Source organism: Pollicipes pollicipes, unplaced genomic scaffold, assembly GCF_011947565.3.
Source record: "Pollicipes pollicipes isolate AB1234 unplaced genomic scaffold, Ppol_2.1 Scaffold_3087;HRSCAF=3621_pilon_pilon_pilon, whole genome shotgun sequence".
Classification (NCBI taxonomy): domain Eukaryota; kingdom Metazoa; phylum Arthropoda; class Thecostraca; order Pollicipedomorpha; family Pollicipedidae; genus Pollicipes; species Pollicipes pollicipes.
This window is the reverse complement of record NW_023596225.1, coordinates 18389690-18406192: the sequence shown is the minus strand read 5'-3', so window position 1 is coordinate 18406192 and position 16503 is coordinate 18389690. Positions and strand designations below refer to the sequence as shown.

General features: G+C 57.6%; 1 protein-coding gene across 1 annotated transcript in view; it reads right to left on the bottom strand.

Moving 5' to 3' along the window:
* Window positions 1-16503, bottom strand: part of LOC119089343 (cuticlin-1) — a 58333-nt gene that overhangs the window by 35389 nt on the left and 6441 nt on the right. The window lies entirely within an intron of this gene.

Below are 16503 nucleotides of genomic sequence, written 5' to 3'. Positions count from 1 at the left end.
CACAATCCAAATTTGCCTTCGCATGATTCTGGGATTTCCGTTATCCAACAAAAATACAACCAACAACCTTTGATGGACAGGTGATAATGCAGCTGTCTACGTAAGCCGAACCGAGCCTTCAGGTTCGTGTTCCTCAGGAACAACGCACGCATCGGTCAAAATCGTTGTGAGTTAATTTACACTATCTGAACCGATCTCACCAGGCGAAAATGTCTTTGTATAGCGCGGCACTTTTGGTGCCATCATAAAACTGCTATTTCCAAAGGACAGCCTCCGATGGTATTCAGGAATCTTAGCGTTTCGTTGAGTGTGCGGATCCATTCTAGAGCCGACGTCAAGGCGGAGACTCATGAAATTCAGTGGGGGGTGGAACACAAGGACCCATGCAGGAAAAACGCACAGGTCTTATTTTAATTTGTTGTGATTTTCCGGTGGATGAGGCTTCACATCTTGCAATACTTCCAAAAAGGTAAAAGCTCCACCTCCGGTCACAGCCATCTTTTCAAAATAAATATTCAAGTACTCTTAAAAGTCCAGCAGCGACACGTGCATTTTGGGTTGAGGTGTGAGTCGGAGTTCCTATGTTAAAAAAATCCGCCTTAAATACACAAGGAGCCAAATAATATGGGTAACAATGGGCACATATGCTTCTTGGCCTAACGCAGTTCAATTATTTTCATCACAGCAGCTGCCAGCTCATAAAACCGAAAACGAGAAGCCTAAGACCTTCCTTGCTTACATCAAGATGAGATGAAGTAGAAAACTGCACTGTTATGACGGATATGGACATAACACACACCAAAACCATCAAACAGCGGATCTAAGGCCGAACATACCACGGAGAGCACCAGGCTGTGAGTCCACGATTTCCTCACAGGGTTGGTGGTCCGCGGCCCAGAAAATTGCCACCTCCTGTTAGGCACGTCAAGCAATTTTCGTCTGGGGGGAACATGTCAAGTTACGTCCGAACACTTGCACCTTTGAGCAGAACTTCTGAGAAATCATTCAATATTTAGTACAAATTTATCGGCTCAAGGGGAGAGCCATGGTCCCCTACCCACCCACCCCTTCCCTTAGCCACGTGTGCCGGTGCGCCTTCCACGCCAGCAGGAACGCCCCTGAAGCGCAGAGCCTTGCCTCTGCGTCAAGCCGGCACCCGTCCTCCCGTCCCGTCCGCTCCGCACGAGCCGACGGGAGCGGCGCTGCTCCCTCGGCCGGCGCGTTCCTCACGGCGTCCAGCAGGCCAGCCGCCGGCTCCCGCTGGTTTGCCGCTCCCGCTGGATCCCGGCCATTTTCCTGCCGGCCCGGGTCCTCTCCCCGCCCGGCTCCGCGAACATGGGAAGGATGGGCCGCCACCCGTCACCGCCGCCGCCGCCGCCTTGTTTTCGAGCCGCCTGGGCCGTCACGGTCTGCGGGCGGTGATTCGGACCGGTCCAGAGGGTCCGGAGAACAACGGACGGTCCGGTGCGGTCCGGTGAGAGGTGGGGGGAGGGGCAGAACAATAGGCGCGCTAGGTGGATGGAATCATGCGACGAGACACCCGTGCAACGCATTGTTGCGGGACGGCACGGCACGGCCACGGCACGGCACGGCACGGTACGGTACGGCACGGCACGGCACGGCACGGCACGGCACGGCACGGCACGGCACGGCACGGCACGGGATGGGACGGGACGGGATCGGAACGGGATTGGACGGCATCAGGACGGGACGGGACGGGACGGGGACGGGACGGGACGGGACGGGACGGGACGGGACGGGACGGGACGGACGGGACGGGACGGGACGGGACGCATCACTCGGCGGATGATGCTTCAGCTGCCCCGGGTGAATCCATGTCCCAATCGAGACGACAGGCGTGGAGGGATCAGGCCAGTCGACACATTGGTGGCGGTACACCTGATCCTCCAGCGGACCGCCGGGCGGACAGCCCCACGACTGAGCAAACAACAGTCTCTGCGAACCGTCCATTCCCTGTCCTGTCCACGTCCCCGTCCACAGCCCGGTGGACGGCCCGGCGGATGGCCCGGTGGACGGCCGGGTGGACGGCCCGGTGGACGGGTCGGTGGACGGGCCGGTGGATGGGCCGGGTGGACGGCCCGGTGGCCGGCCCAATGCACGGCCAGGTGGCCGGCCCGGTGGACGGCCCGGTGGACAGCCGGGTGGCCGGCCCAATGCACGGCCCCAATGCGCGGCCCGGTGGACGGGCCGGTGGACGGCCCGGTGGCCGACCGCCGCCCCGGGCACCCGACCCCACGCCGCTCCGCGCCGCCCCGGCCCGTCCGTAATTGCCGCATTAATGACGCGTCCCGTTAGCCGCGCTGCGACCGTCCGCGCCCGGAAGGAAGGCACGCCGCCGCCGGCCGGCCGGCCCGCTGGGAAATGTGTCGCTACGGTGCGCTACGTCGTCGGAACGCCGCGCCGCCGGCCGGGGTGCGTGCCGCGGTCGGTCGGCGGCGGACGCTGACGCTCGTAACGCGCGGCCACCACCGCGTGTACGGACAACGAGCGAGCTTAACTAGCGTGGCCACCGCCGCGTGCGCGGACAACGAACGGGCTCTACTGACGCGGCCACCACCGCGTGCGCGGACAACGGGCCAACTGGCGCGGCCACCACCACGTGCACCGACAGCGAACGGGCTCTACAGACGCGGCCACCACCGCGTGCGCGGACAGCGGGCCAACTGGCGCGGCCACCACCGCGTGCATGGACAGCACGCGGGCCTAACTGACGCGCTGCTTGAGCATCTGCGCCAGACTGATGAATAGGGTCCTCTGGGCGTCCGCACAGTATGCACAGAGGATGGCACTAGGGCTGGAGTGGGGTTTCCTGTTATGTACCTGTGTCCGGAATCCTCGGGCAAACTACGATGAATGAGTTTCCTCAGCCTTTGTTACTGAGACATAACACAACCTTTGGGATCGGTCCCGACTGCTTACGTGGGCGAACATCACAAGCATCATCAGCGAGCACGCGCCTCCTGCCTGATAAGGCGCAGTCTCCATCGCCGCGTCGCGCGCGTTCGCGGCCGCCGGCCGTCCGGGGCCGGCCCGGACCGCCCGGCAACATGCCGGCGGGCGGCGGCGGCTGTTACGTGCGGCCGTCGCGCCTGGCCGCGTTTACGGCCGGCCGGCCGAGCCGCACTGTGATCCTGACCTATATTCGGCGCGCCGCGGTCGGCGCCGCCGCCGCCGCGCTGGGTCACGTGACGTGACGCGACGCTTCCGTCCGCGCCGCGCCACGAGCGCCGCGCGCGCCGACCGCGACGAAAGAGGCGCGCCGCGCCGTGCAAGACCAGGTCGGAGGGGACATGCGGGGCGAGGTGGGCAGCTGGGTGGTGAGGACCCCTGGGGCGAGGGGACTGGTCCCGAGGAAGGGACGGTGTGGGACGGGGCTGAGACTGGCGTGGGTGGAGACCAAATAACCCAACTCTCTGTCTTCTGTTTGCCTCCAGCGCTGATTGCACGTCGTGTTTTAAAAGATTCGCTCGCTCCCCGGACATATGTCTCGATTGTCGCTTATCTACATCAACCACGCATCAAATCTAAAGCTTGACTAAACGAGATACGTGCACAGCTGGGCAGCGAGGGAGCGGGTCGAACGAAACCTTTGTCGGTGAGGATTGATTACGGGCGCTAATCGAAGCTCGGGCCGGGGAGCTTACGGGTGCTAATCGAGGCAATCACCACGCAAATTCGCCTTTCAACACCAAGCATTGACCTAAAACGGCACAAGCGCGAGCCTCCACTGCCTCAAGCCTGAACGGGACAAGTTTGCAACCGATCGCCGCCCATCTGAGCCAGCCGTACGTACTGAATCTATTGACCATGCAGCAGCGTCAACTTTGGCCAATCGAATGCAGTACTTCCGCATTGATACCCCATGCATGTGGCACACTAGGCGGCACATGGGTCAACGGTTTCGAGGCGGTCGCCCATGTGTTCGCCGCAGGGTATAAATGTCAAATCATGCGTGTCAGCGCGCCGGTGACGTACGCGGCGCGACACGCTGACTAAATGTCGCGCAGCGCCCGCAGTCACACGGCCAGTCGAGTCAAAGTTTGACACATCGCGAAGATGCCGTGCTTCGAGAACCACAGCTCACACAAATGCATAATGCATTCCGTCAGCGTCTGCCACGAAACAGTTAATAGTTGTTTGTTGGTGGGTCACGTGACCAGGCCAGTCGACCGGCGAGTCGGAGAGCCGGCGTCGGCTCCGGCGATCGGGATGGGATTTCCCGGAACAATCGGACTCGCCGCGGCGCCACCCGCGGACTCCGCCACGTCTGTCCAGCACCCAGCGACGCCAAGTCGTCCCATGAGTGTATGGTGCAATCCTGACAACGTCGCTGAGACCAGCCCGGCCTCAGACCGTGACACGCTCGCTCCGAGTGAACACCACACCAGTCGGCCGTGTGCACAGCACAACTGGAGCAGCGCGGACATGCGGCGCTACAAAACCACGAGCGGCTCCAAAATTACGCTCCGGCCGAGGCGTCAGCGCGCACGAACTGCCTCCGCGTGTCGATGATGGGCCTGTCATCTCGTTCGTCGCCGCTGATGGGACGGCTCGGGCCCGACTGTCGCCGCTGTCGGGACGGGTTGGGCCCGGCCGTCGTCGCTGTCGGAATGGGTCGGGCCCGACGGTTGCCGCTGTCGGGATGGGTCGGACACGGGGTCGGGCCCGACAGTCGCAGCTGGTGGGACGGGTAGGGGTCCGACCGTCGCCGCTGTCGGGGCGGGTCGGGCCCGACTGCCGCCGCTGTCGGGACGAGTCGGGTCCGACCGTCGCCGCTGTCGAGACGGGTCAGACCCGGGGTCGGGCCCGACTGTCGCAGCTGGTGGGACGGGTTGGGCCCGACTGTCGCCGCCGTCGGGACGGGTCGGGCCCGACTGTCGCCGCTGTCGGGACGGGTCGGACCCGAGGTAGGGTCTGACTGTCGCAGCTGGTGGGACGGGACGGGCCCGACCGTCGCCGCTGTCGAGACGGGTCGGGCCTGACTGGCGCCAGTGTCGGGACAGGTCGGGCCCGACTGTCGCCGCCGTCGGGACAGGTCGGGCCCGACCGTCGCCGCTAGTGGGATGGGTCGGGCCAGACCGTCGCCGCTAGTGGGATGGGTCGGGCCCGACCGTGGCCGCTAGTGGGATGGGTCGGCCCCGACCGTCGCCGCTAGTGGGATGGGTCGGGCCCGACCGTCGCCGCTGTCGGGACGGATAGGACCAAATCTTCGCCCCGCTTCGGCGGGGCGCATCCTGGACTGCTACATAAGCCACCAGCTGCTACGCTTCAGAGACTACTGCGACCTTCCTCAGGCCGGGACAGCATTACAGAACTGCCCCGTAACGGCCGGCGATAACAGCATGACGGCGGATGGCAACATGGCGGAATGGTCAGGAGGGATGGAGCCGCCGAACATCTTGCCGGGACATTTTATCTTCATGAATGGCATGCTAAGGGTGTTTGCTTTACCGGGCAAATAGAGGATCATTGATTCGTAGTTCGTATCCAAAACTATGACGATCAATCTTTTCAGGGCTGAGAAAAATGTTGGTAGTTAACTGGACTGATAAGAAGGCAAGTTGTATATTCATGCTGAGCAGGTAGCCGAGAGTATTTTTGGTGCGGGTGCATTGTGTAAAAAGCAACTCAAGCATACTTCCAACACCTGGCGCGTAAGCCGCGCCAAAAGCTCCCGTGCACCATATTAAAACACTGCAAATCGCGTGAGCCATTTAGCCTAAACGGATACAACCAGCATGTCCGAAGAAGCGGCTTAGAGATTCCTGAGCAGACGGGCGTATTGCTTTGTGGCCTCGCTCAGAAAATCGGGAACCAGCAGCCAGCCAGCAATAGGCGTAAGGCTGTCACCAGACGCCAGCAGCAGCCTGGCGGGGTTTCGGTAACCCAGGCACCGGCTCATGCGCCCCTCATGTCAGCCGGCGTTCTGGGAAGCCGTGACCAGCGCGCCGCGGGGCCGCTCCAGGGGTCCCGGACCGGCGGCGCCGTCCGTCACAGCGCGTCACGGCGGGTCGGCGTCCCCTGGAGCCGGGTCGGCGGGTCACTTCCGACGGGTAGAGGCCGAGGGTGGGCAGAGTGTGGGAGGAGCGGCGGGCGCGCCGGCACATGCCCACTCAGACGGGTAGAGGTGCTGACATGACCTCGACGGACCCCAAGAGGAGTGGACGTGCTTGCTCCCCTGGAAGCGAGCACAGCCGAACAAAGGCCTGATGAACACCTGGGATTGTATGAACTTTGCATCATTAACGCAGAAACAACGCCGGGAATGTTACCCGGGCTCGCTTCCGCAGTCATTAGCATTGTTTTCCTGGAGCCTCTTCCATGCAGCATGCCGTCAAATGCAAACAACCCGCGTAAACACCGTCATGAAACGGATAGCCAAAAAAAACGCTATCGAGAAAGTCGCGCTGCTTTCAGGCGCCCGGCCACCGCGAGCCCCCAGATGATGGCCGATTTGGCCCAGGCAGCCAGGGGGCTGTGACCCCACCCTTCCTCCCCCATCCCTCTGAACGCCAGCTGGGCCGTGGCGGCACCATCCGTCGCCAGCGACGACAGCGCGGCGACGACGAAGGGTCGTCGACACCGGCGGCTGGAGGTAAAAAACGGCCTTCTCCGAGCAACGCCGGCCGGGATGGACGAGGACCAGGGATGGGCGGGCATGACGCGAGCGGGAATGGACGAGCCAGGCAGCGGCGAGGCACCGAGGCGAACTCAGGCCGGGGTCATGATCTCCGTGATCATGGGATGGCCCGATCACCGTGATCACCATAATCTCCACGATCTGATACCAGGCGGCGGGCCCCACACCGGGCTAAAGTACGGCCTGTGTCTGCTCCCTCCAGCCAGGTAACGCTAACACTCTGTATTAGGATGCCCTGACCCGACGCAGGCAATCGGCACGGGCCAGCGACTTTCAGGTTTATGCCTCATCCGGCTAAGCCTGTAAGCCGCGGCGACCTACAGGGATAACAGAGGGCCGAAATTAGCACACCTTCCCGACATTCAGAAACGAACAGCCCAACAGCAGCATGCGTCTGGTCGCTGGATATAGCTTGGGTCACGGAGCACTGTTGGGTCGTGGATACGGTGGCATGGGTACATTCTGCCATCGGATCATGCCGAGTTTTAAAAAATGACATAATGTCCAGCACTGGTTCTCGACAGCGCCAATTATTTTACGATTTTGATTCAATTGACGGGGTAAGCCGTGCCGATAAGAGTCTCTGTTAATTGGTCACAAGGATTCCACTCGATGGCACCAATGCGCAGAGGTCTTCCCCGCCACCCATATCAACTGATTACGTGGCCCGGTGGCAAAGCTCGGTGCGTACGCAAAGCTCATAGGCTTCCGTTCCATCCATCAGGGAGCTAATACAGAGACAGTAAAGAGAGCTGGAAGAGAAGGGGGTCAGAGGAGGAAGGGGAGTAAGAAACAGGGGGAGGGAGAATGGGCAGTGTAGACAGATATGCCATAGGAGTGATGAGAACGAGGTGAGGGAGATTGAGCAAAAGAGAAAAGGAAAAAGCAATGGACGAGAGAGGACAAGATGGCACCAGCAGGGAGTACTCATTCAGGCGCCTTAGAAGACACGCACCCCACCCTCTCAAAGCAGTCAGCGACCATCAGCTCTTCTGTGGCCGCGGTGTCGTACCATGACGGTCCGACGCGCCCGCCACTGCCCGACGCTGGCCGGCGCTGGCCGGCCGCAGCTCCGCGCGCCGGCAGCCGGCAGGGGCCGCGCCAGCTGGGCAAGCTAACGGTGCGCACGTCTCTGGGTCACAGAGGCAGCGGCACACGGCAGAGGGGCAGAGCGAGCGGCGCGCGGCGCTGGGAGCGGCCGCCGCGCACGCGCACGAACCGGCCGACAAAAACGGCCGGAAACCGGGCCCGGCGACGCCGCCCGGCCCGGCCGGTCACTGCCCCGCCGGGACCGGGGAGCCGCCCTCGGGCACTGCCCGTGGGACGCGCCGCGTGTGCCGCGCAAACACCGACCGGCAGAGGTCAACAGTGGAGAGGAGCCGGCGCGGGACTCCGGAGAGGAGCCGGCGGCACACGCGGCGGCTCCGAAGGGAGCCGCCCGACGACAAATGTGAGCGGATTTCTCCGAGGAGTTCCCACCGCAGAGATAAGTTGTGTTGCATGGGAGGACATTGCCTGCAGCACCAGCGGGAATGGCCTGCTTGGTCGGTGCCGGCGATGCGTCAAAGGTAGAGGAATCACCCAAACCGATGGCTTGACGGTTCCGCGCAGGAAGCTGCCCTGACACCAGCACAGAGAAGGCATTGGCCGATGCTCTGCTGGCGGAGGCCGTTTCCCCCGGCCAGTGCAGGCGCTGCTTCACAACAGAGACTACTTCCACGCGCATACAGACGCACTCTACCGTAACAGGCAACGTCCCACTCTCGCATAGGCTAACGCGCGGACCTGCGGACGGCAGGTCGGCGTAGGACGGCAGCGCGGCTCCTGGCGGACCGTGCGGCGCTGCTGGCAGCCGGCAGGGCCGCCGACCGACCCGAGCCGGGCCGGTCGGCTGGAGTTCGGCCCGGCCCGGCCCGGCTGCTGCCGCTGCAGGCCAGTGACCCGTTACTTGTCGGACGGCCCGACGGCCGACACGCCGGCCGCGCCGTCGCACCACGGCGACAGCCGATGACACTGCCGGACGCGCATCAGCGTCGGGCTCTGTCCCCGGCGCCAGGTTTTGTGCCGCCTAGGATGCGCGCCGCGCCGCCGCCGCCGCCGGGCGCAGCGCCGGAGCGGAGGGCGTCCGGCGCTGGAAGCGTCCCCTGATGACTGCGGCAGCGGCCTGCGCGACGCAGGCAGAGCGGGGGACGTTCGCCTCGTTTGGCCGCCGGCGGACGGCCCAGCCACGCAGCAGATGTTGCGGTGACGTCAGATTGGACGCGTTTTGGCGGTGACGTCACCGGTGGGGATGACGTGGGCGTCGCCAACGCCCGAGGCGTCCGCAGCCGGCCTCAAAGGTCAGGTGGCGGGCGGGAGCACAGCCGACAGCGTTGTCCCGCCAGAGGGGGGTGACGCACTCTTGGCAATGGGCCAAAACTTAGCTCTGCCCCGCTTCAGGCCGCTCTTTCAGCAAGGCGTGTCAGTCTGCAAATATTCCATGCGTCCGAACCTCTCTCCCCTCACCATGTTATGTCACGGCGATTTCGCCGGTGTGTACGGACCATACTATACGTGAAGGAAAGGATATATTGCTGGGGGGCTCCAAACGTGCGAGTCGAGCCAAGTAACTCGTAAGATAGCGCGGGAGCCGTATGCATTGTTCAAATAGCGGGACACGCTTGTATCCTCTGCAAGTTGAGTACCGCTCATGACACGCTCGGTGGCTTGCGTTGTACTTGACTTAAATGCAGTAAATCTCCCAGTTGTTAAACCTCAAACCACGGCTTTTCTTCAGAGCGTTTTTCAAGAAAAATTTGAAATTTACCACATATAGCACACAGCAGACGGACGACAAAGCGTGTTCGTCCCAATCGTTCAACCGGTCGTCGACAAGCGGCGCCGGAGCGGATGGCACGGAGCTCGGCAAGCGGCAGATGTCGTCCCCACGGCGCTCAGCGCACCATAAAGTCGGCGCCGACGCCCGCCTCAGCAGCAGCTCTGCGGGACACCGCTGCGCGCCCGGCCGCTGGCAGAGGGCCGGAGTTCGGAGAGAGAGAGCGCGCGGGGGTGACACGGGTCAGCCGGACGGGGCCGCGGACGGGGGCCGCGGCACCGCACACCTGTCTCGGGCTGCACGCTGCAGCGGAGGCACGCGTCCGTCTGCAGGCGGCGGGCGGCGGCGGGCCACGGGACGCCCCGGACGACAGCCGAATGATAATCGAGCAGCTTTTCACAGAGCTGCAGACTGCAGGCGCATGGGGGGTGCCCGATGCGAGATGAGTTGTTATGCGGACCAGCTCGTGCGGCAGTGCAGGCTGTCTTCCGCATGGCGTGCAGCAGAGCCATGCGTTTGACATGTATGCCTAACGAGCCAAACGATTAGGACGCACATGGCCATGCGGCTTAGTGATCTTAGGAGACCGATGTAGAGAGTAGTAATGTTGCGCGGCTCGGACAACTGGCGCAGGAGAGTTATTGCGCTGTGCAGTAGCACGCTGCAGGCTTCGTTGCCTCTGACGAAACTTGAGTCTGTTTGCCGGCTTTTTGCGCTTCCTTTTCGGCGTATCATTACATCACACCAAACTGCCTTCCAGGAGCTGATGTAGGATTTCGTTCAACATGCACATTTCCGCCTGAGCAATGCAAAACGTGCTCCAAGTCCCGCGCCTGCTGTTAACTGATCAGTTTGCAATAAAGCGTGGCAAAAATACAGAGGGAGGCACTCCGTATATTATCACGGATGGAGCCCCTTCGTGACATTCTGCAAGGCAGTGATGATAATCTACACTATTGCGTCACTCCCCACAAACATAAATACAACCTCAAAACAATACCCAATAAGTACAGGGATGTCACACTCAACCAGAAGCGCTCTGCTGAAGTGTACATTTTGGGACCTGATTTGCAGACATTCGCATTTTTACAGTGTGCCACAAACAATGCGGTGTACTTTCCCAAACCCCATAAAAAGGCTTCAGAATCATCGAGTCTGCCAAGCAACCTATGTGTTTTCATGCATGGAGATCTGCGGCGTTTACTTCAGATTCATTTCAGAGCAGATGGCGCCGCTTAATCCACCCACATTGGAGCCATATTGAGTTGAGCCGACTGCAACATGGCCCATGTTAAGTGCAATAACCGACAGGCGCACCATACAAATGCCGTAATTTTGACACCAAACTATCAAAATCCACCCTGGCCTGCTCGACTCCGGTTTTTACTGGGCAAGCTGCAGATAAATTCGTACACATCACACACGCAGACCCGTCGAAACGTTCCAGATTGTCAAATCCTTCCTTTTGAGACCAATGGCGGGGTCACCAGATCACCACCTCATCTCGGTTGCCGAGGCGTCGGTTCTGGTTCCTCTTCGTCCAAGCTGCCGTCCGCCGGGCCTTCGGTGGCTGCGGCTTGGTCAGTTGCTTCGACCAATAACTTCTCCCCAGTCTCTCCCCCAGAGGGTTCAGCACCAACGTTGTTAATGTTGGCAATGTCCACTCAAGCGACATCAGCTGGCTTCACGCCCCTAGACGAGTCGGAGAATTTTGGTGCTAAGTCTCGCTCTTCTCCCACTTCCACGTCTTCGTTCTTGCTGAACACGACCTTCCTCCAGTAGTTGACTGTGCAGACCGCAACTCCGCGATGGCTCAGCACGCACTAAATTGAGAGAAGTGGTCGAGGCTTGGCCGTTATCAGCGAAGTTTTAATTCCCGTCTTTCGCATGGAATACGTAATGGGCCGATTTGAGCGCAAAAACCGCAATGGGTGGATTAATCCTCGGATGGATGCGGTGTCAACTGCATCTTGATGCTTGGCCGTAATTCATTCCCAACATTGCCGCATGCATACGAGTTTTTGGCTTGGACATGGACTGCATGTAATTCGGAGGGTTGGCGCCACTATCACGTACCAGCGTGACGGCAGAGCATTAGGCCATAAACAAGAAAGCGCAAAAGTGGCAGTATTTCCGTTGTTATAGATTTGTTTAAGTTTGTCAGGTGTTTGATCTTTGCGGCGTCATAATTCAGATGGCGGCGGGCGCGCGAGAAACACACAGAGCTGTCTTCAAAGATGGCGGCTCCGGACTCAGATCCATGCAGCTCAAATATGGCAGCTCCGGACTCAGATCCATGCAGCCCAAATATAGCGCGCATGGATTTCAGTATGGCTGCTCTTGAAACCGGGCCAAATCCACGGTCTCCTTGGACGCATTGTCAGGTGGGCCGGTTTATTCTACACGTAAGTACCACTGAAGCATTGCATTACAAACTTGGGCCCAAGGCCCGGCAGATGTGAAGCAGGCTGCGATGGGAAGGTTCCGGAACCTCAGAGGCGGACCAAAATTGAATTCAAATTCAACACATGTACATAATTCAAGCTCCAAAGGTAAAAATTGGGCCTTATCCAAAGTTTTCGAATCCGATATCCTAGCACGAGCTTGCCCAACATTTGTGCTCCCAACAACTAACTTTGAGCCCCAGCAAAACCCATGTACCTAAAACACTGCCACCTGTTCACCGTTTCTTCGGCCGTAATACTGTTACAACGCTGTCATGGCCAAAGCATCACTATGTGGTACGCGCCTCCGTTAGCAACCGTGCAGAAGACCGAAGCTCTGCAGAATTATCACAACCCAGAAATATATCTACTGGTAGAAACGAACGTTTCAAATGGGCGTGGGCGAGTACCTCGCAACTTCTTACAGGCTCAATTCAAGGGACGGCGCACCTCATTCAAGAGACGGCGCGCCTACTTCAAGAGACGGCGCACCAAATTATTTAGGCAATCGACCGCACGTCGCGAAAGAGACGAAAGATTCGGTTAAAAGCATATTGGTATGTTCTACCAGACCTGCTGGTTTACGTTGGGTCGGATGGTGTCAAGGCTTGATGGAGGCTATGCTCGCACCTGTGTGTTTGCACTCGTTAGATGGCCCTGCTCGCACCCTACACGGCCATGCGAAGATAATTGTGTGCAGCTAGAAAAGTGTTCCAGGTTCCGGCCTGGCAAGACGCTACGAACGGAAAGGTTAGCTTAAAGGGATTGGGTTCATCATACCATCGAGTTCAGTCAAACACATACGAAGTCGTGGCGAGCTTTCCTGTGTGATCCTAGAAGGAACTGCTCAACTAGGACTTAATGTCTTAGGATACAATTAGGCACAGACACAGGCACTGTGCTCAGGCTCACTCTTCACAGATTCGGGTTCAGCCTCGGACTTACGTGGGTGAGGACGACTGGAGTATGCCGCGGGCTTGTACTCGTGCCATGTGCCACCGTTGGGCTCTGAATCAGGACTAAGATGACAGTAATTTGACTCGAGCTCGGTGGTATGTTGTTATGACTCGGACCACGCTCAGCAGCCAAGTCACAGCGTTTTGGCCAAGTCACTTCAATGAAAAGCGTGAAGTCGCCAACGTCTCCGTTGCCCTGCGTCTGTTCGACTGTAGGTATACTGCCCTAGGATTCAATTTTAACCATGAACAAGAAAACAGCTCACAATTGGCGACGTTTGTATGGTATTGTTGTGGTATTTTGTGTGGTCGTCCCGATCCCCGTGGATGTTCTGGCACTTCTTGATTTTGCCCAAGGCGGGATCCGTCCGGGACCACTAGACCAGCCTCGGATCGTCCCATGTTCGTCCGGCGCCTGACGTTGACCAACATCCAGAGTCCATCGCGCTAGCGACTTCAAACATCTTGACGACACGTTAGCTTGACGTGGATAACGACCCATCGCACGCGAAAGCTTGCGCAAGTACGTGCTGGCTGTCGAACTGACCAGGCTCAACTGCTTGGTCAGGGTGTTTAGCTCTGACGCCATTGCTTCTGGATGATTCGCAAATCTTCATTTCTGGTGAAGCCACAAGTAGTTCGCAGCGACCACCAAATGATTGTAAAACTCAAAGACGTATGAACGGACGGGTGGAGGGGCTGTGACTCTCACGTTCAACTTCATCCCTTCTGTGGTGCATGGAAAATGGCCTTAAATAAGGAGCCCCTTCCCATTTGGGGAATATCGCTGTGCCCCTTCCGAGACGGCAGCTAGAACTGGAATACCTGAACTTGTATGCATGGCCGCTCATGGCTGAGGTTAAATCCTGGAAAAAGCCCTGCTTTTCGTAGTTCATGAGCACATGTGGTGGCAAGAAGCACAAGGCAGGAAGTGCATGCCGAGTGATAAAATGAAAAATGAAGTGGGACGATAACATCCTGCGATGTGCATGACTTCTGGTCACGCCATGACAATCGCCGTGGAAATGCCTCTGAGCTCAACATATCAACATTTCTTAGTGAAAACAGCGTAAATCCCTTTAAGGTGTAGTCATTTTGGTATGTTCCAAAAAAACCGCCATAGCTCTAGACCACAAAAGCCAGGAATGTGTTTTTGGTGTCGGAACACGCGCAATAGATACCATAAGTGCTCACTGAAAATTTGGGGGCGATTGCTGCTGGAGAGGTATCCCCAAAAACATCACGGGAATTGCTCCGACCGCCCCCCCCCCCCCCCTTTCGAGGCGAGGGTTAACTTCGCCGATTTTGGTAGCAAGAGTTTTAGGAGGAAGAAATTACGGGAAAAGTAAATATCATGCATGAACTTCCACGCTTTGTGCAAAACTGGCGCTTGCATGCTCTTCAGGAATCAGCTAGTAGCCACACACATTTTGAACAAAATGTTGTCTGTACAAAGCAGATTCAAAGGATAGCATTTTACCATCAAAACGACACAATTGCCCCGTTGTTGATTCGATCTGTAGTTTTCCACGCTATGTTCGCATCTATCATGCATCATGTACCATTCATAAGACAAGGCATTTTCCTATGGTCCTTGTGCCTTTTGCTCCCAATGTTGTATCTCCCTCTCCTCCCCTCCCCTCCCCCCCCCCCCCACTAGGCGACCCAGCTCGCTTGAGGTGCTAAAATTTGTTCAAAGCAGCATTGGTTCAGCCGGAAATAGCATTGTTCCAGTTAGGAGAAACGGATCATCTTTACACGCGGTATTCACATTGTTGTTGGTTCATTAATGCACACCAGACGGTTTGGTTTTACTATGGGCCTGCTATTGCAGGAAAGGGGCTCTTGTTTCAGACAATATTGTGTTTGTTTTTGTTTGTTTCTTGATATGATATATATATATATTATATATATATATATATAACTATGTTACTTGATATACAGATATAATATTTGCGTAAATATATATATATATATATATATATATATATATATATATATATATAAGGACGCCTCCTAATCTAGAGCAAAGGTCTCCCAGTTCATACAGGGTTATCCTGGTTCATACTCGGGTCCCTCCTTAATAACAGGGCTGCTCACTTCATAACGGGGACCTCCGAATTCATAACGGGGCTTCCTAACTCATAACACGGGTCTCCTACCTCATTAAGGGGGTTTTTAGTTCATGACGGGGGCCTGCAAGTTCATGACGAGGGCCTCCAAGTTCATGACGAGGGCCTCCTAGTCTATAACGGGGGTCTCCTTGTTTACAACGGGGGACCTCCTACCCCTTGACGGGCCTCCTAGTTCAGAATGGGGCCGCCTAGCAGGCCTCCCAGCTCAAAGCGGGGAATTCTTAGTTCGTAAAGAGTCCTCATATTTCATGGCGGGGGCGACCTAGTTCATAATCGGGGCCTGCTAATTCAAAACGAGGCCTCATAAAGCTAGAAGCTAAAAAGTGCCTCCTAGTTGATAACGGGGACTCCCAGTTCATAACGGGAGCCATCTGGTTCACTATGCGGCCTCCTAATGCATCAGGGAGTCTCCTTGTTGATGGTGAGGACCTCCTAGTACAAAACGGGGCCTCCTATTTCATAGTGGGGCCCCCGGCTCAATACCTCTTATTACCTCTGGAGCCTCTTAGTTCATAACGGGCGCCTCCAAGTTCGAAACGGGGCCTCTTAGCCAATAACGGGGCTTCTTAGTTCATCATCATGCCGCAGCATGCGGCCTTATAACTCAGCGGTTACCTCCCGAGCCAGTAAAGGGCTTTCTCAACACGAAATAGGGCCTCCTGATCTAGAGAATGGGCTACCTAATTTATAAAGGCGGTCTCATGACCTACAAAGAATGGTCCTCTCCATGCAGAAAAGGGTCTTCTGAGACTGATTTCGCACCATCTAGCTTAGCTATGAGGGCCTCCTCGATCAGAATCTCGGTAATCTACGTGCGCCTTTGCTTGAGCAAAAGGGGCCTCTCATTGTTATTCTTTGAGGGGAGACATACTCTCTTCCTTTCCCATCCTGCCTGTTGGCAGACGGGGGAGGGGGGGGGGGGGGAATGCCCGCTGTGTACCCTTTGCTGCGCCGCCCCTAGTGAGAACTCTCATTCCAACGTCACAACAGCATTACTTCACGCCTTGAAATTCATGAAAATAAAAATTAGCAAGCCGTCCATGAAGCACTACCTGCTGAATAGCAAGAAACATTCACAACATAGGCATTGGAATGGCTGTTGCGGGGTTTACCATGGTCCCTGTAACTTACCTGGCAATATGGCATGATCGCCAGACGATGCATGGCAGACATTTACTATATAATGGGTGTGTAGCCCTTATAGGATAGGAACGCATGCTTGGAAATATTTTCATTGCCGGCATATGTACACATTTCTTGGAATCGGGAGAGGTTCCCACCGACAGACCTTCCGCTGCGAGCAGACCACAGCTTCCTCCTGTGCATGGTGGCATCCACTTGCCAATGAACAATATTGTAATGGGACAAAAAACTGTTCGTCCCCCTTTCCCCAGGCCGGTGGTTTAAGCATTCGTGAACGTCCAGGCGTTTCCTCTGGAGCGGGACATTTCAAACTGGTCTATAGCGGTAATCCCGGGGGACTTTTGCAGTC